This window comes from Calliphora vicina, chromosome 2 (genome assembly GCF_958450345.1).
Source record: "Calliphora vicina chromosome 2, idCalVici1.1, whole genome shotgun sequence".
Classification (NCBI taxonomy): domain Eukaryota; kingdom Metazoa; phylum Arthropoda; class Insecta; order Diptera; family Calliphoridae; genus Calliphora; species Calliphora vicina.
The window spans coordinates 2,236,048-2,262,369 of record NC_088781.1 but is presented as its reverse complement, the minus strand read 5'-3'; positions in this window follow the sequence as shown (position 1 = coordinate 2,262,369).

The window sequence follows — 26,322 nt, the reverse complement described above, 5'->3', positions numbered from 1 at the left end:
GCAGATTTAAAGATGAGTACACAGACATACAGCGAACTTTAGACGTAATTATTTTAAATGGCCTAAATTAGCGTTCTCAGAATTCTGTAAAAATAGACCAATTTTACTTTCAGTAAAACATGTTGTACATATTAAGGTCAAGGCGAATTCCAATTCAATAACTATAAATCCAACCTTAAGTATCTTTTTTAAGAAACTAGATGAGAACTAAATCTATTCAAAGCTATAACTGGCAAGCAATATACATTTCTTACACCTTATTGAAATTATATATTTTTAACATTTCCGGAACGTTTAAAAGATTTAAACAAACATTTTCAACATGTAAGCGTTCTTCATAGGAAACATTTGCGATGTGTGGGCCACACATAGTGTGTGACATATACGGACGAAACTTCAGGGTGTTCCAAGAAGGGGGAGTGTTCCACATATTAATTATACTTATGTAGTTCAAAAGAATTATTTCTTTGTATTTTGCTTTAACAATTTTCGGGGAGTTTGGCGCCATTTAAATACACATACACACAGCTAAAAGAGAATGGAACCGAACACAGATTATACGAGTACGAGGAACAGAGAATTGAAAAACAGAACATAATTTATTAGTTGTCGCCGAAAATTTGACAATTTAATGTTTATGACACATGTCTGACACATATAGTTATTTTGTTTATGTGTTGCTACTTTTTTTTCTTAGTTTTTAGTGCTTTAGCAGGCAGATCTTTATTCAGATACTTGCTTGCGAGTTTCTTGATTTGGAGGAGTGAGAATTTTCTGCTTAACTGCAGAAATGTGTCAAAACTATAAACTATCACAATGTTTAAATATCATAAATTTCAACGCTCTCATTAAATGTGTTTTGTATTTATTTTGTTGTTTTGTTTTTACACAAAAAATCTTACGAATTAGGGATATAATGTCATTTATCAAAATATTTAAACATTTAAATTTTTAAGTAAGAATAAGAAAACACATACAAAAATAGAAAACTGAGGCCACCCATATGGTGGAGAACTCTTGGCAAATTTCATTCTTAAGAATCTGTTTGAAATTTGATCAGCTACTTTTAGACTACATTTACATATTTTTTACAGCTCTATAGAAATTTCATTAGTCTTGTTTATAAGTGATCTTGTGATCTTTCCCTATTGTTACACACAGCGAACAAACAGGTGCTCTTTTACTGTCATTCTTGCCTTTTAGTAGCAACAACAGTGGCCAACTATTTTTAATTTTTGAGGTCATTAATCAATTTGTCTTTGATAAACATAAACATTTATAAAAAATTAAAAACAAATATTTATTATTTATAATAATAAGCGTCTACTGGTGTTTTTAGTGGATTTTTATAGAAAAATCCACAAGGGGTCTTTCTATATGAAAAAAAAAGAAAATAAAAACAGGTGAAATTGTTTTTACAGCGAATTGGAGCAGTTTTATTTCGTAATGTTGTAAAACAAAAAGAATTCAATTAATTTAGTTGGAAAACAATATGAAAAATGTTCTTGTGCCAGGATCTTTTATTTTATTAACTGTAGAAGAAGAGTATTCTGACATTTGTTAAGCCATTTTCTAGCGTATGATAACAACACGTGTCCTTGTTTGATGGCTCTTCTCTGGGGCTTGTGCTGGTGAGCAGTGACACCCAAGCGTGCGTAATGCACTCAATGTCATGGCCCAAAATCGTACAGGTTCATTTTCAATGCTACCAACAATAATGTTCCAAAGACACGTGTCCTCATAATGTAACCATTATTTTTACAACTTTCATTGTTTTGGTAAGCGACTGACTGACTTGCTCATACTGGTTATCATTTACACAAAAATGTACAAATTGGTAAATTGAGTAGGCGTTTTTGTCTTTGGTCCTTTAACTGAATGAGCTGGGTTGCTTCTTCAATTTAATACTATTTTATTGGCATTTGGTTGTTTTTCCGGAGGATTAACTGAACGTTTGTTTGGATTTCCATGGATTTTGGCAAAAGCCAGCAATTAAGTGAATAGCCGTAAATAGGCATCAAGAATGCTGCTGCTACTCTTACAAAAGGCTTTTGTCATGATTGTCTTAGGTGTAATAAAAAAAACGTCTAATTTATTTAATTAAATTAAATTGAAATGCAATCTCTACCATATATAATATGATTTTTATGATACAATAATGCTACTCGTACATCCATCCACATACATTTATCTACGAGTATTAAGTACGAAATCACGGAATTGATGAAGAATTAGAGAAGAATAGAAAATAAGTGTAGCTTTTTCTGTTGTTGTTGTTTTTAATTGTTTTAATTCACGTAAGTTGTAAATGTAAAAGCTTCTTAATGATACAGTGCTGGCAAAAAGTACCTGCATGTCAATTTGTAATCAGCCGGTAATTGATTGTAATTATAGAGCGAATTTTTGGTGTGAAAACCAAAATTAAGTAATGAAGCTTTTGCTATTAGTTAAAAGTATAATATAGGAAAATTTTACATGTGACAGTGAAAATCTTAGTGTTAAAAGTTCTATATTTTCTAGTCGTAATTCTAAACAAAGTTCAAAATAATTTTGTCTCATAATGTAAACTTATAAGTTAGTAAAAGCAAAAAAGGTTTTTTACAATGTAAGATTAGTAGAATCTGATCGAATATTCAGTTTTGGTTTAGGATTAGACCAGAAATCGGCCTAATAAAAAATTTAGTCGAATACCGAAACTTTAATATAGGCAAAACAAAGATTATGGAATTTTGTAGGAGAATAATTGTAGGAGAATCAAAAAAAAAATCAGATTAATGAAGTTCACAATGTAAAAATGGGCCGAAACGTATTCTAAAATGAAAATAATTTGTTTCGGAATTTAATAATGAATTGGAAAAAGTGTCATTTTGTTCCAGATTAGGAATAATGATTTTTTGTGATCGTCAATTAAATTAAATTAATAAAATTTACAAACAGTTTAAAATAAGCTGTTTTATTACATTTTATCTTCTCTAGATTTCAATAACGGTAGATTAGCATTAACGCTCTTATACTGCGAGTGGTCTTCGAAAAATTCGATATGGGGATTCGTAAAGTTTTGATACTGTTGTCTTCTCGTTCGCCCTGCTATGAGCTCAAACTACACTATATACTTAACTCTACTTAATAGTCCGAGTTGTATTTGGAAAACTACAACAAAATATGGATCAGATGAGATTCGATAAATCGGTTTGAATCGATGAAAAGAGTCTGACTGCTGCTTGTAAACAAAATTCTTATCGGATAAAACGAATGTTGAAATTTGATAAAAGGCAACTGGAAATATTCATTGATCTTCTTAGTACAGGTCATAATATGGTAAGATTGAGTATAATTCATTTAGATGATGCAGGAAAACTGTCGAGGAGACATATCACATTTTATGAATGTGCACTGTACTATCAAATAGACGATTTCATATACTTAAATCTTAATTATTTCAGAACTGGGCAGATAACAGAAGATTAAACTTATACGAGTAGATACTACTGAAATTTATAAAGGCACCGAATTGGAATAAATAGAAAATAGTGAGTTATCGTAATGGACCGACTTTTGGTTAAGTCGGTTTCGGTTTTTTTGAAAAGCTCACATTTCGAATATCGAAGAAACCGGTTTTTTTCCTCGAATAGCCGGTTTTTCTCTAAGAGTGTGCTTTTATGAGTTTTATTGTATTAAATACCTTAACTTTAAAAAAATCGATATACTCCAAAGCATTTAAACTATGTTTTATTATTTTAGCCTTCATAATGGCTTAAAATTTACTGACGTTAACGATCTTCGTGTCAAATTTGACACAAATGGAAAATATATATGATTTTTGCCAATCTTTTTTTAAAACCTAATGTAGTTTTTGACATTTGAAATTAAATGAAAGTCATAAAATATCAAAAATATCAACAACTCACTTTTTGAAAAAATTCAAAATGGGTCAAATTTGACCCGAAGACCATATGAAGGATAAGAAAAAAATAGCAGTTCGCAGTTTTCATACAAGTATAATGTTCAGCAGGTATGATGAAAAGAGACAGATATACATATATTAGTGCTACCAATGTTCTGAAAACATTTAACTTAATTGTGCGTAACAACAAATTCAAGATTTTTGCTCCAGTTCAAATATGACCCAAAGACCTTAAGTGCAAAAAATTGTATATATAATTTTTTGCAAAGTCGAAGAATCGATTTTTTCAAAATCCCTAGTATCTATGGATGTGTTTTCGTAGTTGGTATGTATTTTAAGACCGGTATGGTGTACACATGGTATTTAAGAAACTAAATCGGATGATAATTCCAAATCCAATTACGATCAGTTATATGGATTTAGATTAATATCCTGTGGGAATTTTGTGTTAATTGTTTTAGACAAACTAGTCCGGTAAAATGTGAAATTGTGTCAAAAAGTATATGTATTTGTTTACAAAACATGTAAATTTCTGAAACAAATTTCAACATGTTTGCTGCTTAATCCAACTTAAATGAAAACTTTCCCTTAATGCACTGTAGTTTTAATTACCAACAATTTCTAATTGTTTTTCAATTAGCTTCACGAAACCAAAACTTCCGTGTAATTTTTGTGAGTTTTTCTTATTTAGCTGCTTCGTTTTCCTACAGCGATAAAGATCATGTACAAACAATAAAATTAACTAAAAGGTACAATTTTCCAAATACACACAGAAATACTTACGCATATTATCTAGATACAATTATGTACGAGTATTAACATTTACAAAATACATACAAATAACGATTAAATAACTAAGTGTAAGAGTTTGTTGTCTTAATTAGACGCCGAAAACCAAAAGAAGTCACAAAATTATATAAAACACCTGAAAATTACAAAAAAATAATATACATACATATAAAAACACTAGCATTTGGTAGGTGATATCCTGCTGGCGATAGGCCATCTAAAATAAACTCATATCCCAATAGTTTTGAATAAAAATAAAAAAAAAATAAGAAAATAAAGAGGCAGGGAGTCAGTCATAAGTTAAAGATATTGTTATTATTGCATTATTATTATTATTTAATAAGCTGGCTTTAATACAAAACCATCCATCAAATATTGGTAGGGGGAGATTTTAATCTAAACATTTTTGTGTTTTTTTTTTGTTTCTCTTTTGGTAAAAATTGTGTGTATAAATTTTGTTATTTCATTCATTTCATTCCTGTTACGACTGAAGAGTAGAAGTAGGTTTCGTCATTGACTTTTATTACTTTGTAATATATTTATAATTACTTGTGGTTTTTTATGTTGTTGTTGTATTGTAATGACTTGTAATTTGCTAATGACTTCTTTTTCGGGGATTTTAGTGAATCGTTTCTATATGTTTGTATGCTTCACCCAAAAGTTGGTAAAAGTTTAATCGAACCAAAGAAAATTAACTCTGCCAAAGTGAGAAAACTTGTACACACACAATTTTTACTCATAATAACTAACTTAGTTGGTGTTGCATGCATGGGATTGTTCTTAATTTAAACGTAATTATTTTGTTTTAACAAGAAGCTCAAACAAATGAAAATGTAGGTGATACATACACGTCGACTAATAAATTAGCTAAAATGTGAAGCACTTTATTATTATTAACAAATTGAATACAAAACACAACTTATTATTTTAAATTTTAATTTCGTAGATTTCCCTAAACATAATTATTGAGAACTAGAAATGTTTGGTTTTATAATTGAATAACACTCTGCTACAAAATGACACTTTTTGTCAGAACTTGAAAAGCCACCTAGTGGAGGTTGTAGGCTTAGGTGGGGACATACTAAAACCGTTTTCAAAGATTTAGAAACACCCTCAAAATGTCGAGTTATTTTGAAAAAACTGTTTTAGGTTAGGTCGTAGTACTTTAGTACCTCTAACTCTCACATTTTTAGACGAATTTCAAAATTTTAAACAATTATGGATAGACAAAGAATTAAGCTTTCATAAAATTTATGCATAACATCTATGTTCCAAGTTTAAGTTTTTGTAAATAGTTTCGCTTTCTTTTTTATTTTTTTTCGTAATTTTTCAAAATCAACAATAGTTATTTAAATTTTTGTTTTAAAGACAATTTTATATAGACAAAAACGAGATATTACTTATTAAAATCGGTTTATATTTGCCAAAGTTATTAAACTTTTACGAAAAAAGTTCCACAAAATTTACCTTGTAAATTAAAAATTGTACAAACAAATTTTTTTTATAGTTTTTTGTTTTTTTATTCATATGGGCTGGGGGAAAAAATACTAAAAAAGGTGTTAATGAAAAGTTGAATAACTTTTATAATTTTCATCCGATTTGAATAATTAAACCAACGGTTAGTTACGAACTAAATTTCCTTAATGCATTGGTCTAAATTTTTATAAGCTTCCATATCAAAATAAGCAATGAAAAGCGACTAAATTCAAAAAAGTAGATAAATTTTGTTTTTCTTTTAGATATTCTTAACAAAAACAATACTTATAACTAACAAATGTACCAAAAATGCACGTCATTTTAATCAGCGTAATCAGTTTTCTTTCCAACCCCGTTTAAAAATTTAAAGTCGGACAGAGACTGAATGAATTACAGATCGATAAGTTCACGGACATCACTGAAAACGGTTTCTTCAGAATAACTTCTGAATTTGAGGGTGTTTCGGAAATTTTTTGACACAAATTCGAATGCACTCGGCAAGCCCTATAACCCACGCTAGGTCGTTTTCCAAGTTTTTTTCCATCGTAGCACCGTGTAATTATTTGCTTTCAAAATACGGTAATATTATTTTAGAGGTATAAGTTTTATAATTATATCGATAACATAATTCCAGTTATATAATCATGGAGTTAGTTTAGGGATAACAGTAGTCAAACTGAGATAACGGTAGCCAACCTTTATGAAAACATATAATTCGAATAGTGAAGGGAATTCAAGTTTCATTTAGAACTGAAGTCGAACTAGTCTAAATGAAAATTATAGCTACTATCAAGATTGGATTCTAAATCGTTAAAAATGTTTTGGATGCCACTATTTTTGCATATTTATGAAATCTCTTCGTTGGTGTGGTTGTCTCAACATTTTTTATGGACACCGACTTTTAACCGCATATACGTATGAACATTCCCAACAACTTAAGTAATATGTAGGGTAAAAATTTAAAAAATACACTCGACTCACTAACACCTTCCCTGTCATCCCAGTTTCATCTGAAACAACTCACAGACTCTTTTTTCAGCATCTTTTTTTGTCTTGTGATTTAAAGAAAAATGTATTTTTGTTATTTTGTAAATATATTTCAGTCATTGGTTAATTTAGTTGAAAAATAATTATAGAGCGGCATTCAACTAAAAAGGCATGTTGTTGATGCCACAGTAACGCAACGAAATAGTTGCAAAGCGTGTGCACGCGTTTGTATTTATTATTAGCTTCTTCTGGTTGTATGTACGTACTGTTCCATGGAACTCTAGAGAGTCTGTGTAAGTTTATTTTCCCCGTGAACATTTTCTTTCAAATTCGAACAGAATATATGCAAAATAATGCCAGGTTGGAAACCGAAAATAATCGAATAACAATAATTGTTATAATTTATCACATTCAATATGATAAATTATAGCAATTATATTGAAATCTTTCTGAAATCCAAAACAAAGTTAAAGGGAGTCTTTAAGTCATTGTAGCTCCTTCTACGAATATATAAATGTTACCGCAAGAAAATATTAATTCTAAAAAAACAGACTTTTGAAACAAATTGTAGGGTCAACAATTAAAGAGGAGGCCGTAATGCAAAAATACGGTGGAAAAATATTGGCAGAAAATAATAAACACGCTATATATTTGATTGTTATAGATAACTTTTAAGTATAATCATGACATATTTTTTAAGCAAAAAAGTTTTTTACAAGAAAAAACTGATTCTTGGAAAAGAATTTGTAGGAGGGTCCACATTTGACGAGGAAGTCGTACTGCCTCCATTGTTATTGATAACTTTTATGTAATTATCAGGGTAAGTTTTCAAGCAAAAAGGCTTGAAAGGCATATTTTTCAAGTTTTTAGAAAAAACGTATATTTTGCTGAACCGTGCATAAATATGCATATTTCTCCCGTGTACTATAATTTCTTTAAATAAGATATTGCTTTTGAGTTTTTACCCACAACCAGACATCGAATATTGGTTGTAGATCCCTCAACATATATATATATATATTGAGTCCTTATGAAACTCAAAGTCGATATTGCTTTGTCCTCCGGTTTGTCGGTCTTGAAAAAAAAATTATTATATTGTATTCAGAAAATGTCCATACTATTCTGTTTAAATCGATTGACAGAATATGAAAATGCAGACGTTTGGTACAAAAGGTTCATTGGGTTTTGTGAATATTGCTGTTTCAATCTGCTTAAAAATTGATACATAAACTGGTAAATGCTTCTCCGCAAAACTTCTACAAATGCAACTACATAAACTTTAAGGTGGTACAAAATTAAAAACATTTTCATCTGGATTTTTAAATATCATTATCATCTCACACAATAAAACGTAACGACTTTTTTTAAGCATAATCGAATTACAAAATAATCGCCAGATATTTTCTTTTAGACAAGAGATCGTACACTATATTTCAGACGGTGATGAACGGATCGTAGAGGCCATACTAGAAACAATGGTTGCAATTGGTGCGAGGTAAACAAAAGCTAAAGCTTATGAATAAAATATATGGTATGTATTTGATTTGAACAGAGTTTAATATTCAAAAATATCTGCTTCTCAAAATAAAACTAAAAAAAATAATTCTTTCAGTGTATGCAATTATACTGAGGCATCAAATCAAGTTAATAGTTATATCAGCATCAAGATTTCTTTAAGCGACTTTTGCCTGACTTGAGTGTGGCTATGAGGTGTAGTTGGGAACATCCTCCTAAACATGCCTACGGATACCAAAGGCATAATATCCCACAATAGTAACAATAACAACAACCACACTAATAATGTTAAAATATCCTACAGAAATGCCGAAGAAGAACATACAAGGAAAATCGGAAAAAAAGATGAGCAGAAGAAGAAAATCTTCTTATTTTCGATCATCAGTGGCATTTTAAAACTTTAACATGCATTTTTTGTTTTCGTATTGTTGAATGACCGCACTCTGCAACTCTCTAAACATGCATAGCTCTTCTATACATCCATACGAGTAGAGTCAGTCAGTCAAAAGTTAGCGTGCAAGACATTGAGCCTCCGAGGAAGCTAATCAAAAATTTTCTCACCTCTTTTTCGTGTGATATGAGTAAAGCCGCAAATGTTTTGTTGATAGCAGCATCTTTTTCAAAAGACCAAAATCCCAATCCCAAAGAAGAAGATCAAGAAGACCAAACTCTCCTGGCCTAAATGAACAAAAAAAATCAAAGATTTTCGTTAGGAGGCGTATGCTGCGTTGAATGTTCTGTCGGCGGCCAAAAAGGTGGAAAGATCTTTTGTTTGAAAGCCGCCGAAACACCATTAATGATTGCGTGGTGTTGGTAAGAGTACAACTCGAGCTTGCTGTTGTTGCTGTTGTTTATATTGTTGTTTGCAATCTCAGTTTAAGTTTTAGATTTTGTTACCATATCGTATGTATCGCATCACTCTATGGGTGATGAATGCCTTCGTAATGGCCTTAGATTAAATATATAAATATGTACGTATAACCAAGAAAAACAACCTGTTGCATGTGACTTTTGCTCTACTTTGGCAGATACAAGTAGATACCATTGATATTCTGATGCGCTCATATGAATCGTCTTGGCTTTACTGGTCTTCTGTTTAGTTCAGTGTACTGTTCAGATAGTTTTGTTGTCTTGTTGTTTGTGTTTTTCACTAAAGGGGTTAATCGATTTTAAATCGCTGGCGATGGTATTTTGATTGAGGCAATAATTCATTTTTCGGCATCAGTTTTTAGATGTTTTCTGCCTTATGATTGATGAAAATTTTCTTCATTTAATTATGATTTAAGTAAAAGGTCGAGAATGCTTTCACTGCATCAATAAAACATGAACGAACACCTTTAATGAGTTGTGGAGTTCTTTTAAATTAATTTAATTTGTATGAGTATGAGCATTTTGAAAATTTATTTATTTGCGTTTAACGAAATGCACGAAATAAATAATAAAAAAAAATAAAACCAAACCATGAAAAATGTTCACTGACCTTTTAGTGTCACATTTGTGGTTATTGGCGCCTGTTTAAATCAATTGAAATTATGGCAATTGTGTGGAAATTTATGTCTGACTGACCACGAATTGGCTGGCCACCCATTCATTAGTGTAATGCAGTATGGCTAAACCAAGGTTGGCGGCAGTGGAGCATTAGTAATTTAGGTAAGAGTTAAATATTTTGTTCAGTTGATGTGCCACCCTTGGTGCAGCTGAAATCATTTGCATGGCTTAGTTTTTGTTGCATAAACTAAATAGTTTGCCTTTTAAATGAAATGTAAGAAGCCAGTTAACCCACCACTTTCTCTGTTTTTATAATTTAGATCTGGAATGCCAGGGAAAACCGGCTTTATAATTTCAGATAGGAAGGTCTCCTTTACATGTTTGTTAAATATTTGGTATACGTTTAGATTTACATTACTTTAATATTAATTTGCAACGGTATAAAGTCCTCTAAATCCTTTAAGGCAAGGGAATTACCTATTATTAACAAGATTCTATCATTACATTGCATGCAAAAATATAAATTTACAAGCAGAGAAAATACATGGTTGCAGTAACTATACAATGTTCAGCGCAGTCATAAATGTTTGTACTAAACGATTTTATGGTTAAATATATTTTGTTTCAATAATTACCTGTTTTCTACATTAATGTTTTGGTTCATATTTTATAATTACACTATTGTCGCTATATGGTTGGCAAAATGTTTGATTTGGAACGATTTTGAACGTTTGTGAAAATCCTAACTAAAACTTAATTATGAAAAATATTGTTATACTTATAATCATGACATGATCAGAAATACTCCATAATATGAAAAATATTACAAGTTATTAAATTGTGGTTAAGTAGGATAATTTCAAGATACATATTTTATAATGCTACATATTAGTAACATTATGGACATATACGAACCATAATATAATTTGACAGCAACCAATTATTCAATTATGATCAACACAACCATATTTTTGGATATTTGACATTTTTCATGAAGATTAAATATTTGTCAATATTAAACTTTTGATTTAAATGTATATAATACACTGTATAATTAAAATGTTTGAAAAATTAACAAATTTTGAATTTTTATTAATGACGAAACCTTTAACATTGTTAATCGACTTCATACTACCCCCAACCCCTTATATAGGTAACTGGCATTTAGGAGACTTTCCTTAAAAATTTTACTTGACTGACTCATTTAGATTTGTTTTTCCGTTGCTGCCTTTTTTGTCTTCTTTACATTTCGTTAATCTTAAAGATCAAGTTAAAACAAACCAGCAGCCAACAACAAATGATCACTCCAGCCTTCTGTTAAAACTTTTTTTTTTAACTTTGAGCATCATGTCTTTCGCTCATCATTTTCACAACAACACAGCAACACAAACAATGTATTAAGCAGATGATCAAACACAGACAATCTATGGCCACCACCAAGCACCACATCCAAGCCAAGCCAAACCAAAAACTACCAGCATCACCGTCACCACTAGCTGTGTGCTAAAGCTTAAAAATACCTAAAGCTTGCCTTAAAAAAATATCACAAGAACGCAAAAAAATCAAAAAAAAAAAAAATTATGATGGATTCATACCTCCAACTAATCTGCCACTGATGAATGATTTCACTTCTCTGTTGGTTGCCTGTTCATTCTGTTTTTGGTATTTTGTTTTGCGAAATTTGTTTTGTTTTGTTTCTTCATGAGATGACTACTGCTTTGTGATCTGACTTATGGAACGTCATTAGCTTTATGTTGACTTATATCTTCAAAAGCTTTAACAGTCGTCAGTCAGTCAGTTATTTAGTCAGTGTGGTGGCATACAACACAGGCACAGACACCCGAACACTCATATGTGGTGGTGGCATGTTGGTAGGTTGGTGTTTTTGGCTGTTGTGTGCTCTGGAGTGTATGAGCTTCAACATTCAGAAGATGAGGAAAAAATGAATTTTATCAACATGGTGCAGATTTCTCATTTTGGCTTCTGGAATGCGCGCGTCTTCAGCTTGTTTGGATTTGGATTCTACATGACTGGATGGATAGATGGATGAATGAACGAATGAATGAATACATGTGTGTGTATGTTGGAGCTGCTGTTATCTGTCTGTTTTTGTCTTAAAGATTTTGAACGCTGTCTTATTTTGGATATAATATACCACAAAACAAAAATATCAGCAAAAAAAATATTTAAATATTATTTAGTTTTTTTTCTCTTAATATTTTTGTACATTGTTTTGTATTGCAGTAAGTTTCGGATTTTATACATTTTATTTATGCATTTTGTAAAAATTAAATACTTTTCATGGCATTATGACATGCGTAATTATTTCGGATTTTTATCATGCTTGTCAGGAGTTGATGAGATGATTCTTAGAATCTGATTTTTTTTTGTTCACTTCTTACTTGAATATACACTCACACTTATTTAAACAAAAACAAAAAACTTTGAAATGATTTTCAGGATTAAACAATGATTGAAAGGGTACATATTTTTCAAATCATTTAGAAAATAACAAACATGAGATTATTCGAATTTATGCATATTGTTTATTCATGTATCGCTGATATATCTGATTTTATAAATCTGAATCAGGTATATGTCTATATTCCATTGGTCGGCACTAATAGTCGAACGCGATCAACTATTCAGATATGCGCAACAATAATGTGAACGAAACTAGTTAAAACTTTCAATTGGGAAACCAAGATTGGAGATTGTTCACCAACAACACAATCGGAATCTGTATAACAAAATCTACACCAGGAGAGACCTAAAATTTGGCAACAGTGAACCAAAACAACTAAAAGATACGCGATTGAATCTTAGCATAGTCAATAGCTTTTGCTTTGTGATAATATTTTAACAATTTTTGAGTTTTCATAATAAACTCGAAATATGTGTGATTTTTTGAGCCTGTTTTTCCTAAAAACGCAGTATTTACAAAGTTATTAACGATTTAAAAATAATTAATAGTAATCACAATAACTGTTTTCTCCTGTAGTGTTTCCAAAATGTTACAGATTACTTCAAAATAAGTACCTAAATTATTGTGAAATTGTGAATCGGCATATTCTCCCTAACGCAATTTATGTAAATACAAACGAATATCAATTGTAACCAAGCAAAACGTTTCAAAAGAATATAGTCTGTGATCACTCATATTTCCCAGCAATTCCAAAATATCTAAAATTATAATCTGATTTTTATAAAGAAAATTCCAAAATATCTAAAATTGCTTGTACTTCGTAAACTAAAGGGCCTAGAGCGAAAATAAAGAAAATCTGTGATCACTCATATTTACCAACAAAAATTGATTTTTATAACGAAAATTCCAAAACATCTAAAATTGCTTGTAATTCATAAACTAAAGGGCCTAGAGCGAAAATAATGAAAATCTGTGATCACTCATATTTACCAACAAAATTCGATTTTCATGAAGAAAATTCCAAAATATCTAAAATTGCTTGTAATTCATAAACTAAAGGGCCTAGAGCGAAAATAATGAAAATCTGTGATCACTCATATTTACCATCAAAATTCGATTTTCATGAAGAAAATTCCAAAATATCTAAAATTGCTTGTCATTCGTAAACTAAAGGGCCTAGAGCGAAAATAAAGAAAATCTGTGATCACTCATATTTACCAACAAAAATTGATTTTCATAAGGAAAATTCCTAAATATCTAAAATTGCTTGTAATTCGTAAACTAAAGGGCCTAGAGCGAAAATAAAGAAAATCTGTGATCACTCATATTTACCAACAAAATTCGATTTTCATGAAGAAAATTCCAAAATATCTAAAATTGCTTGTCATTCGTAAACTAAAGGGCCTAGAGCGAAAATAAAGAAAATCTGTGATCACTCATATTTACCAACAAAATTCGATTTTCATGAAGAAAATTCCTAAATATCTAAAATTGCTTGTAATTCGTAAACTAAAGGGCCTAGAGCGACAATAAAGAAAATCTGTGATCACTCATATTTACCAACAAAAATTGATTTTTATAACGAAAATTCCAAAATATCTAAAATTGCTTGTAATTCATAAACTAAAGGGCCTAGAGCGAAAATAAAGAAAATCTGTGATCACTCATATTTACCAACAAAATTCGATTTTCATGAAGAAAATTCCTAAATATCTAAAATTGCTTGTAATTCGTAAACTAATGGGCCTAGAGCGACAATAAAGAAAATCTGTGATCACTCATATTTACCAACAAAAATTGATTTTTATAACGAAAATTCCAAAATATCTAAAATTGCTTGTAATTCGTAAACTAAAGGGCCTAGAGCGAAAATAAAGAAAATCTGTGATCACTCATATTTACCAACAAAAATTGATTTTTATAACGAAAATTCCAAAATATCTAAAATTGCTTGTAATTCGAAAACTAAAGGGCCTAGAGCGAAAATAAAGAAAATCTGTGATCACTCATATTTACCAACAGAAATTGATTTTTATAACGAAAATTCCAAAATATCTAAAATTGCTTGTAATTCGTAAACTAAGGGGCCTAGAGCGAAAATAAAGAAAATCTGTGATCACTCATATTTACCAACAAAAATTGATTTTTATAACGAAAATTCCAAAATATCTAAAATTGCTTGTAATTCGTAAACTAAAGGGCCTAGAGCGACAATAAAGAAAATCTGTGATCACTCATATTTACCAACAAAAATTGATTTTTATAACGAAAATTCCAAAATATCTAAAATTGCTTGTAATTCGTAAACTAAAGGGCCTAGAGCGAAAATAAAGAAAATCTGTGATCACTCATATTTCCCAACAAAAATTGATTTTTATAACGAAAATTCCAAAATATCTAAAATTGCTTGTAATTCGTAAACTAAAGGGCCTAGAGCGAAAATAAAGAAAATCTATGATCACTCATATTTACCAACAAAATTCGATTTTCATGAAGAAAATTCCAAAATATCTAAAATTGCTTGTAATTCGTAAACTAAAGGGCCTAGAGCGAAAATAAAGAAAATCTGTGATCACTCATATTTACAAACAAAATTCGATTTTCATGAAGAAAATTCCTAAATATCTAAAATTGCTTGTAATTCGTAAACTAAGGGGCCTAGAGCGAAAATAAAGAAAATCTGTGATCACTCATATTTACCAACAAAAATTGATTTTTATAACGAAAATTCCAAAATATCTAAAATTGCTTGTAATTCGTAAACTAAAGGGCCTAGAGCAAAAATAAAGAAAATCTGTGATCACTCATATTTCCCAACAAAAATTGATTTTTAAACGAAAATTCCAAAATATCTAAAATTGCTTGTAATTCGTAAACTAAAGGGCCTAGAGCGAAAATAAAGAAAATCTATGATCACTCATATTTACCAACAAAATTCGATTTTCATGAAGAAAATTCCAAAATATCTAAAATTGCTTGTAATTCGTAAACTAAAGGGCCTAGAGCGAAAATAAAGAAAATCTGTGATCACTCATATTTCCCAACAAAAATTGATTTTTATAACGAAAATTCCAAAATATCTAAAATTGCTTGTAATTCGTAAACTAAAGGGCCTAGAGCGAAAATAAAGAAAATCTATGATCACTCATATTTACCAACAAAATTCGATTTTCATGAAGAAAATTCCAAAATATCTAAAATTGCTTGTAATTCGTAAACTAAAGGGCCTAGAGCGAAAATAAAGAAAATCTGTGATCACTCATATTTACAAACAAAATTCGATTTTCATGAAGAAAATTCCTAAATATCTAAAATTGCTTGTAATTCGTAAACTAAGGGGCCTAGAGCGAAAATAAAGAAAATCTGTGATCACTCATATTTACCAACAAAAATTGATTTTTATAACGAAAATTCCAAAATATCTAAAATTGCTTGTAATTCGTAAACTAAAGGGCCTAGAGCAAAAATAAAGAAAATCTGTGATCACTCATATTTCCCAACAAAAATTGATTTTTAAACGAAAATTCCAAAATATCTAAAATTGCTTGTAATTCGTAAACTAAAGGGCCTAGAGCGAAAATAAAGAAAATCTATGATCACTCATATTTACCAACAAAATTCGATTTTCATGAAGAAAATTCCAAAATATCTAAAATTGCTTGTAATTCGTAAACTAAAGGGCCTAGAGCGAAAATAAAGAAAATCTGTGATCACTCATATTTACAAACAAAATTCGATTTTCATGAAGAAAATTCCTAAATATCTAAAATTGCTTGTAATTCGTAAACTAAGGGGCCTAGAACGAAAATAAAGAAAATCTGTGATCACTCATATTTCCCAACAAAATTCGATTTTCATGAAGAAAATTCCTAAATATCTAAAATTGCTTGTAATTCATAAACTAAAGGGCCTAGAGCGAAAACAAAGAAAATCTGTGATCACTCATATTTCCCAACAAAAATTGATTTTTATAACGAAAATTCCAAAATATCTAAAATATTTTCATGAAGAAAATTCCTAAATATCTAAAATTGCTTGTAATTCGTAAACTAAAGGGCCTAGAGCGAAAATAAAGAAAATCTGTGATCACTCATATTTACCAACAAAAATTGATTTTTATAACGAAAATTCCAAAATATCTAAAATTGCTTGTAATTCATAAACTAAAGGGCCTAGAGCGAAAATAAAGAAAATTTGTGATCACTCATATTTACCAACAAAATTCGATTTTCATGAAGAAAATTCCTAAATATCTAAAATTGCTTGTAATTCGTAAACTAAAGGGCCTAGAGCGAAAATAAAGAAAATCTGTGATCACTCATATTTACCAACAAAATTCGATTTTCATGAAGAAAATTCCAAAATATCTAAAATTGCTTGTCATTCGTAAACTAAAGGGCCTAGAGCGAAAATAAAGAAAATCTGTGATCACTCATATTTACCAACAAAAATTGATTTTTATAACGAAAATTCCAAAATATCTAAAATTGCTTGTAATTCATAAACTAAAGGGCCTAGAGCGAAAATAAAGAAAAATCTGTGATCACTCATATTTACCAACAAAATTCGATTTTCATAAGGAAAATTCCTAAATATCTAAAATTGCTTGTAATTCGTAAACTAAAGGACCTAGAGCGAAAATAAAGAAAATCTGTGATCACTCATATTTACCAACAAAAATTGATTTTTATAACGAAAATTCCAAAATATCTAAAATTGCTTGTAATTCATAAACTAAAGGGCCTAGAGCGAAAATAAAGAAAATCTGTGATCACTCATATTTACCAACAAAATTCGATTTTCATGAAGAAAATTCCTAAATATCTAAAATTGCTTGTAATTCGTAAACTAAAGGGCCTAGAACGAAAATAAAGAAAATCTGTGATCACTCATATTTACCAACAAAAATTGATTTTCATAAGGAAAATTCCTAAATATCTAAAATTGCTTGTAATTCGTAAACTAAAGGGCCTAGAGCGAAAATAAAGAAAATCTGTGATCACTCATATTTACCAACAAAATTCGATTTTCATGAAGAAAATTCCAAAATATCTAAAATTGCTTGTCATTCGTAAACTAAAGGGCCTAGAGCGAAAATAAAGAAAATCTGTGATCACTCATATTTACCAACAAAAATTGATTTTCATAAGGAAAATTCCTAAATATCTAAAATTGCTTGTAATTCGTAAACTAAAGGGCCTAGAACGAAAATAAAGAAAATCTGTGATCACTCATATTTACCAACAAAAATTGATTTTTATAACGAAAATTCCAAAACATCTAAAATTGCTTGTAATTCATAAACTAAAGGGCCTAGAGCGAAAATAATGAAAATCTGTGATCACTCATATTTACCAACAAAATTCGATTTTCATGAAGAAAATTCCAAAATATCTAAAATTGCTTGTAATTCATAAACTAAAGGGCCTAGAGCGAAAATAAAGAAAATCTGTGATCACTGATATTTACCAACAAAATTCGATTTTCATGAAGAAAATTCCAAAATATCTAAAATTGCTTGTAATTCATAAACTAAAGGGCCTAGAGCGAAAATAATGAAAATCTGTGATCACTCATATTTACCATCAAAATTCGATTTTTATAACGAAAATTCCAAAATATCTAGTATTTCTTATAATTCAAAAATTATATGTGATCACTCTTATTTTTCACCAAAATTTGATTTTTATAAAGAAAATTCAGAAATATCTAAAATTGCTTGTAATTCGTAAAATAAAGGGCCTAGAGCGATCACTCATATTCCCCAACAAAAATTGATTTTTATAACGAAAATTCCAAAATATCTAAAATTGCTTGTAATTCGTAAACTAAAGGGCCTCATATTTACCATCAAAATTCGATTTTCACAACGAAAATTCAAAAATATATAAAATATCTTTTAATTCGTAAACCAAAGGACCTAGAGCGAAAATAATAAAAATCTGTGATCACTGATATTTCCCACCAAAACACTAAACAGGCGTTTAGTCGTGATTGTAGAATAAATAAATAAACAAACAAACTTACAAAGACATTTATATATTTATGTTACTATATGGATATTGATTATAAAAGACGAATTTCATTCAACTGGTCTTTGAACTATGTCTTTCATTACAATACTTTTATCTACCAACTTTGATTCTTTTAAAGCCCACAAATAATAATTTCCAAAAGGCTTTTTATAAGTACTTAAGAATTCAGTTGCTAATAACATTCAAATCATATGTCAAAACTCATAATTTTACAATGACATCAAAGTTTTCGCCGCGTATCGGGGAAAGTTAAAAGGGCTTAAACATAGACAATAAATCAATTGGGCCAATATGATTATTATGAAATAAGTGAAGAACAATACAAATGATGTGTCAACCACAATATTTTAAACTTACCTATTGAAGCAACATTAAAGCTAAGTTAAATGTCAATCAGGAAAAGCCTGCACTTTTGTACGAAAGCATACAAGAAATTTTGACACATTTACTCTTTCTTTCTCTGTCATATGCAGCGTTAAATTGACGGACATGGTTTTTTTCTGTTTGTAACCAGCAAATCTTTTGAAAATCGTAGCGAAACGAGAAAACTGAGCGATGACGTGTCAGAATTTTCATATGCATGTCAAGTGTCAACGGCGGGGAGTTTCTTTCTGACTTTTCTTTACATGCATATAATATTACAAACACACACATGAATGAATGAATGAATGAACAAACAGTTCTACAATATTTCCCTACAATTAAAATGTTGTTTTCATGTTGTTTCTGGTTTCATCTCGGACTTTAAACAAAGAAACTGTCATGTCAATTTTGACAGTTTTGGTTTGTTTGGTTGTATTTATAATATGATGGTGGTCGTATATTATTTTACGCTTTTTATTTGAATTCAGTTCCAATAAACGTTCTGCTTAACTCCAATTAAGGTTTTCTCCATTAGCCACTATTGTTTACCATTCTCCTCTCCATTACACAGTGCTCTCTTTACGAAATTTGTAACTGTAACTGCCTGTTTAGGTTTCTGTTACACCACCAACAGCAATTGTATGTAATTGTTGTTAGATTAGCTGTCACTGTGACATGATGACAATGACGTTTCTAACGTCACACAAAAGACCAGCAAAAAAACTCGGCATTTTTAAGGGAAGTTGCGTGGAAAGGTATAACTTTCAATATTGTCTTTGAAGGATAACGGAAAAGCAAACTCATACACAAAAACAAAATCAACTCTGATTTGACAGTGATGTGTCAGCTTGTTAAATTGGCAAATAATAATTCATATTTATTTCTGACAACCCTCTAAGAAATAAAAAGATGAACAAAAATATTACTCGCTGGATGCTGAATTGAAATTTAATTGCAAAGAGAAAAAACATCAAATTTTTCTCAAGATTGTCATTGTGTACAATAAAATAAAATGGCTTTCAAATGTCAAAGTTGACTTAAAGATTTAATTTCAATTTTATTCTCATCCTGACCCTGAGAAAAATAAAATCCATTTCAAATTCATGACAAATTTTACACTTCATAAAATTAGTTCTTTTTTAAATTCAATTTAAATTAATTTGAGATATTTTTAATTCCCACGTTCGTTTTTTAGAAAAACTAGGCATAACTAAAAAATTGTTGTCAATACAAAACTTGGCATTACTAATTCAATTCTAACAAATAGCCAGGCATAACTAATTTCAATTAAGCAAGTAAGCAAATACGAATACTTAGCTGCAAAATCCTCCGATTTATTACTCCAAAGCTTAACAAATTTGTGACAAATATAATTGTATCAGCCTGCTGCTGGCTCTACACCAACATCATCATCATAATTATCATCATAAGCGAAGGAAGTAGTTATTCAACATGATCATTGTTAACATTATTGTCTAAATATCTAAAGCACATTACACGTAAGTGTCATAGAAGTGCAGACGTAGAGAACAAAAAAAAAAAAAAAAACAATTTTAAACATGACTAAATTTAACACTTTGTCGTGCCAATTCATTGTCCGTCCTACGATAAGCATGTTGACGGTGTCTTTGATGGTGGTGGTTTGTGGTAATCCGTGCAACATTCGCAAATGATAATGAGACCAGAGATAATGTGTGATATATTGAAATATTACACAATTTCTTTTAGCTCATCCTTTTATTTCCAAAAGTGGTGGTATTATATCCAAACAGTATTTAGAAGGGAAAAAGTTTTGAGTAATTTTATTAAGGTAGCATTGATTTCTTTAGCAAAGAATTGAATAAATTGTAGACATAAGAATAAATTTTTCATTAATAGAGAGTTCTCATGAAGCTTTTTGGATGTCACAATATCCCAAATTGTAATGCAAATGGATATTATAAAACAATTATAGTGTCCATGGCATGGATTGATATACATACAAGCAGGAATTCGATATTCATCAGATTTTTAAGCGAAGCTGGTGCTAGTAGAGCAAGATTCGTCATGAACAGAATGGAATAAAGTTGTAATCTCGAATGATTTACATTTTTGAATCTAACCCATAAGATTTTTTAATTTAAAATAACACTAGGCTACACCTAACACAAGCAGGGGTTCTCAGATAGCAATTATGTTTTATTGGAGTCCCATAATACGGAAATACTTATATATTTCACTCAATTAAAATATAATCAATTAAAAAAATAAATGGGTTGTGCTCATTTTAAAAGAAACAAAACATAGCTGACGGTATTTTCCATCCTGACTTTTCCAACCGATTTTTACAAATCCTTTACAATTTAAAAGATACATATCTATCATATATTTCGAACCAAAAGAAAAAATTTTAAAATTGGTTTCAAAATAACATATTTATTGTGTTTTGAAGTTGTAACTTTAAGAATATCGTTAATTCAAAAAAACGAAGTGATCGAGAAAAACTATAACTATTTCTGTACTCTATGGACTCCAACAAAACAGAATTGCTACATGAGAACCTCTGCGAAATGTTTGTTGTTCAATCAATTCCTCCCTTGGATTTATTACTGTTTGTTATAGAATATTATTCGTGAACTAGAACCCACAGTAGATTAGGTATTTAATCTCAAAAAAGGAAATGCGGATATACACTAAGCATTCATGTGATGTTTGCCTGTCTGTGATATATATATATATATATATATATATATATATATATATATATATATATATATATATATATATATATATATATTATTTCTAGTTAAATTTAACAAATCGACTATTTTCAAAGAATTTGCAACACCCTATTATAATTGAGTTTCCATTCACCAACGTCCTTGGGTGTAAAGAACTTACAAATCATCGCAAAATTTTAGCCAGCAGAACATTAACAACCCCTTTTTTCCCAATAAGAATAAAATGTTACATCTTCTTTTCTAGGCCTTGTGGCAATCACGAGTTTCTCGTTTTATGTGTTTTTTTTTCCATTCCTCGCTTCAGCTACTGACAAATTGTTCCGCTAAATAAATCACAACTCAATGATAATCGCCGTAAAATCGAAATTTTCTGGTTACTCGTTTTGTTTAACTGCTTTTTGTTTTGAAATTTTCGATTAAAAGTAGTAAAACGGAAAAATAGACAAATTTGTTTTTAAGGGTTTCTATTACAAAGATTAAAAAAGATGCTGAGGGGTGGCAGATACAGCCAGGACAATGCCAGCAAGTTGTTTAAAATGATGGTGGTAGTGGCAAGTTGATGTTGTTTTTATTTGTGCTGGTAGGTGTGGGAGATAAATGAGTAGATAAAGTGATTTATATTGATACATTGGCTAAAGTGTGTGTAAAGATTCTTGAGCAGTAGCAAAAAATTATCTATTAATCGAAAAGATATCATAAATTTTTAATGAAAATTTTGTTAATGAAATGAAAATTATCAATAGTGATAAAGGGTAAAGAGGGAGAAGGATGCAATCCAATTTAAAAATCTTCAATTTAAGTAAGTCCTTGGTAACTTTGTGTTCTTTTCTTTTCTTTTCTTTACATTTTAATTTGTCTTACACAGATTTTATGGCCGAAAAACACGAAAACATGTTTAAGAGTTTTTTTTTTCCTGAAATTTCTGTAATAAAAACAACATTCTTAAGGTGCGATGTTCTTGACTTTAGTTTTCACGCCTGATCCTTTTCACGCATATCAATATGTCTCCAGAAATTTAAGCATTCCTTAGAAAGAAAAATAAACAAGAGAAAAACACATACATTTGGGTTGCAACTCACTCACATGGGGGTCCTCTAGAAGAGATGTTGCATTGCGTGATAACGACACGCGCGTCTCAATATGGCAACTGCAACGCACCCATACAGTTAAACACTGAATAAAACTGCACACTAACTAATTAATAAAGTGCATGCTGAAATTCGTGACTATAACTCGCCACAAAAACAGACGACACTTTTGTGCAATTTGAAGTTGAGTACAAGTATTTCCAAAGAAATAAACACACAACAGGCGTGTTGGCAAATTCTGCACACTGCAACACACAAATGATATACAATACATAGAGAGGAGACAGCGCCACAAGATACTCCATCTAGTTAAACACAAACAAAACCAAATAAACAAGGCATGAGGAGCAAAGCCAGCAGAGGAAGATGGTGGAAGGAGCAACAAAAAACAGCAGCTCTACGATTAATCAAGCTCATAAAACCAATATCTGGCTGCCATCAACTGACACTGGCTTAGAGGTGTGAGTGGTAAATATATGAACGAGTGAGCATGAGTTGAGGCATGCTGTGAATTTGACACCACATCACAATGTAATGATTTACTTACGTATCAATAATTACTGCACTCGTTGGTTGCATAAATAAATTTAGTTAAAAACATGCATCTACATATGTGCTTGCGTACATCTGACTAGATAAATATTTATGCTATTTGCTTTTAAAATTTATTTTCGCCAGTTCAAAACAAAAATTCTGAAAACTTTTTGAAAAGTTGCTACTTGAGAGCCTTGGTTTCAGAACGAAGCATAGTACTATCGAACAGGTAAATCAGATACAAGCAGAAAACATTCGACAGCAAGCAGTATTGCTCTACATTATTTATTGACATATCGCAAGCCTTAGATAAAGTCTGGCACGATGGACTAATACACAAAATTATTAGATTACTACCTGCGAATGTACATAAACTGCTTAAAAATTACAAGAAAGATCTTTCCAAATCGGATCACGTCGGAAAATATCGGCTGGTGTACAATAGGGAAGTATTCTACGACCGTTTCTATATATTTTATATACTGCAGACATGCCTCCGAGCGCACTATATTTGCTGACGATATCGCTTTTGTAAGTACACATGAAAACCCCGCAATAGCTTCTGAACAACTCCAGTCTCACATCGGCGATTTGGAAAAATGCCTAGACAAATGGAAAATAAAAGTCAATGCAACAAAATGTACTCACGTTACATTTACTCTAAGGCGAGAAAGTTGTCCTTCCAGAACAAGTTCCAGAACAGAGTCATGTGAGATATCTCGGTATTCATCTTGATCGCCGCTTAACATGGACCCAATATAATTAAGCCAAGGTTACACAAATTAAATTAAAGTCAGTTCAATTGCACTGGCTAATTGGCCAACGGTCTGCTCTAGACTTGGAGTACAAAGTGCTTTTATACAAAACAGTCATAAAAGAAAGTAGTCATCACTGTTAAGGATAATAACAGGTGCAAACTCTCCATTTTAAACCACCTGTCAAAACTATTGGATTACACAAATCCCCTTACAAGCGAAATGCTGTCATTTGAGAATCATAGACTGAGGCGATTGGAAACGCTGGATCTGGCCAGATAATCATTTTAATGAGCACTGATGTTGGATATTGCAGATATTAATCTATGAATATCGAAATGTGTTTATTTCTAATATAAAATTAAAATTATTTGTCTTTAACATTATTTTATTTCCCCAATTCACTCTTCGACAGCTCTGCTTAAAATAAACCATATGCTAACTTTAAGTTGCACACAGAAAACAATTTATTGAAAAACATAAACCGGAGATTGCATTTATGCTTTAGTGAATCATCGCCTAGGCCATGTTCCAAAGTCGTTAAATAACGTTATTTTTCTTTTTTTTTTCAAATTGGTTTTGTATTTTATAAATTCCTTAACGTTTTTCTTGACTCGATTTAATAATTCAAGTACAAACGTGTATGTTTGTATATCTCTATAATTAAGTTTTCCGCGTTAATTACACACAATGCTCGGTGTCCAATGAGAGATATAAGAAGAGATGCACATGAGCATTATTATAAAAGCAAATTGGCGGCTTTTGTTTCATTTCGGTGGAATCTAAATTAAAAGTCGGCAAAATGTTAAAACTACGGCTACTCCCTTAAGGTGACACCCCTTTTCAGGGTGGAGTTTCGAAAGTTATCAGCTAATATTTTTGGTATTTTTTTTGTATCTTTCAAACAAACAAAACTACAGCCAGTGTAATTCCGGTGTTAACTAAACCAAAAGTTCATCATCAATCACCTGTGTTAAGGTTTCGGGCCAAAACAGAATTTAATATATGAAAGAAAATAAAAAAAACTACATCAAAACACCAAAGTTTTGAACAAAATGATAAATGTTTTTAAAATCTTCATCACAGATATAAAGAGTGTGAGAAAAAATATTAAAAAAAAATCTAAATTAAGGTTAGATCATGAGAATATTTGGGCTATTATTTTGGTGATTTTGATTTTGGTTTTTATTCGTTTCATATTAATTTTAAAACGTTTACACATTCCATCAACAAGTACTTAACTGTAGATTGAACGAATGAAAAAAAACTACATTTAGCGGTTTAAATCAAAGTTGGTAAATTTTTTATCTTCAAATACATGTACTTTTTTCACTCCTCCATAATCTTAACTAATTGACAGATTTACACAAGGATTAAAACTAGACACTTTTGTTTATTTGTAATGACGTACTCATTTGTATACATACACACTTACACACACTTTTTGTGATTTACCAATACTCAAGATTGACGATTGACAGCCAACTGTCAAATGTCACTCAAGTTGCTTAACACTCAGAACAAAAAATCCAACTTTATAAAAAAAATCATAAGAAAGAAAAGAGAATATTGGGTTAGCGAGGGTCGTGTGGAGAAGTTCTTTAAGTTTTATAGAACATATTCTCTTTAAGAGCCATTTACAAAATGAGGGATTCAAACGAACATTTGTGTGCTGTTTTTCTATAGCAAACGAGAACTTTGAGTAGCGAAACATTTATTCATGGCCGAAAAATACTTCAGTTGTCATGATGATAATCTTAATTAAATGAGCGATTAGAGTGATACTTGGTTTATACCAACTGCAATGCTGAAATTTTGAGTCAAAACGTATCAATATTAAATATTCAAAAATGTTACCTTTGACCAAAACTGAGCCACATTAAATAAGTAATAGCACTCTTCTTTAATGTGGCTCAATTTTAGTAAAACAAATTACCAAAGTATTTCAAGATGAACATTGAAAACAATTGTTGGTGAAAATTGTTCCGATTTTAAATAACAATCAAATCAGGATTAACTATATCCGGTATATTGACGTATCAATCATGTTTGTAAGTTATTTGGGGGCTTTGTAAGAGTCAGATGGAAGGACATACTTTATGAGGTCGCAAATGAAAAATGTGGAATAAAAAATATAAAAGTTTGAAAATGATATAAACATAAGCGCTTAAAGCACCGGTTTTATGGTGCTGAAGCTTATTGGCTTCATAGGCTGTTAAAAATCTGAAGCTATTAAGGTAAAT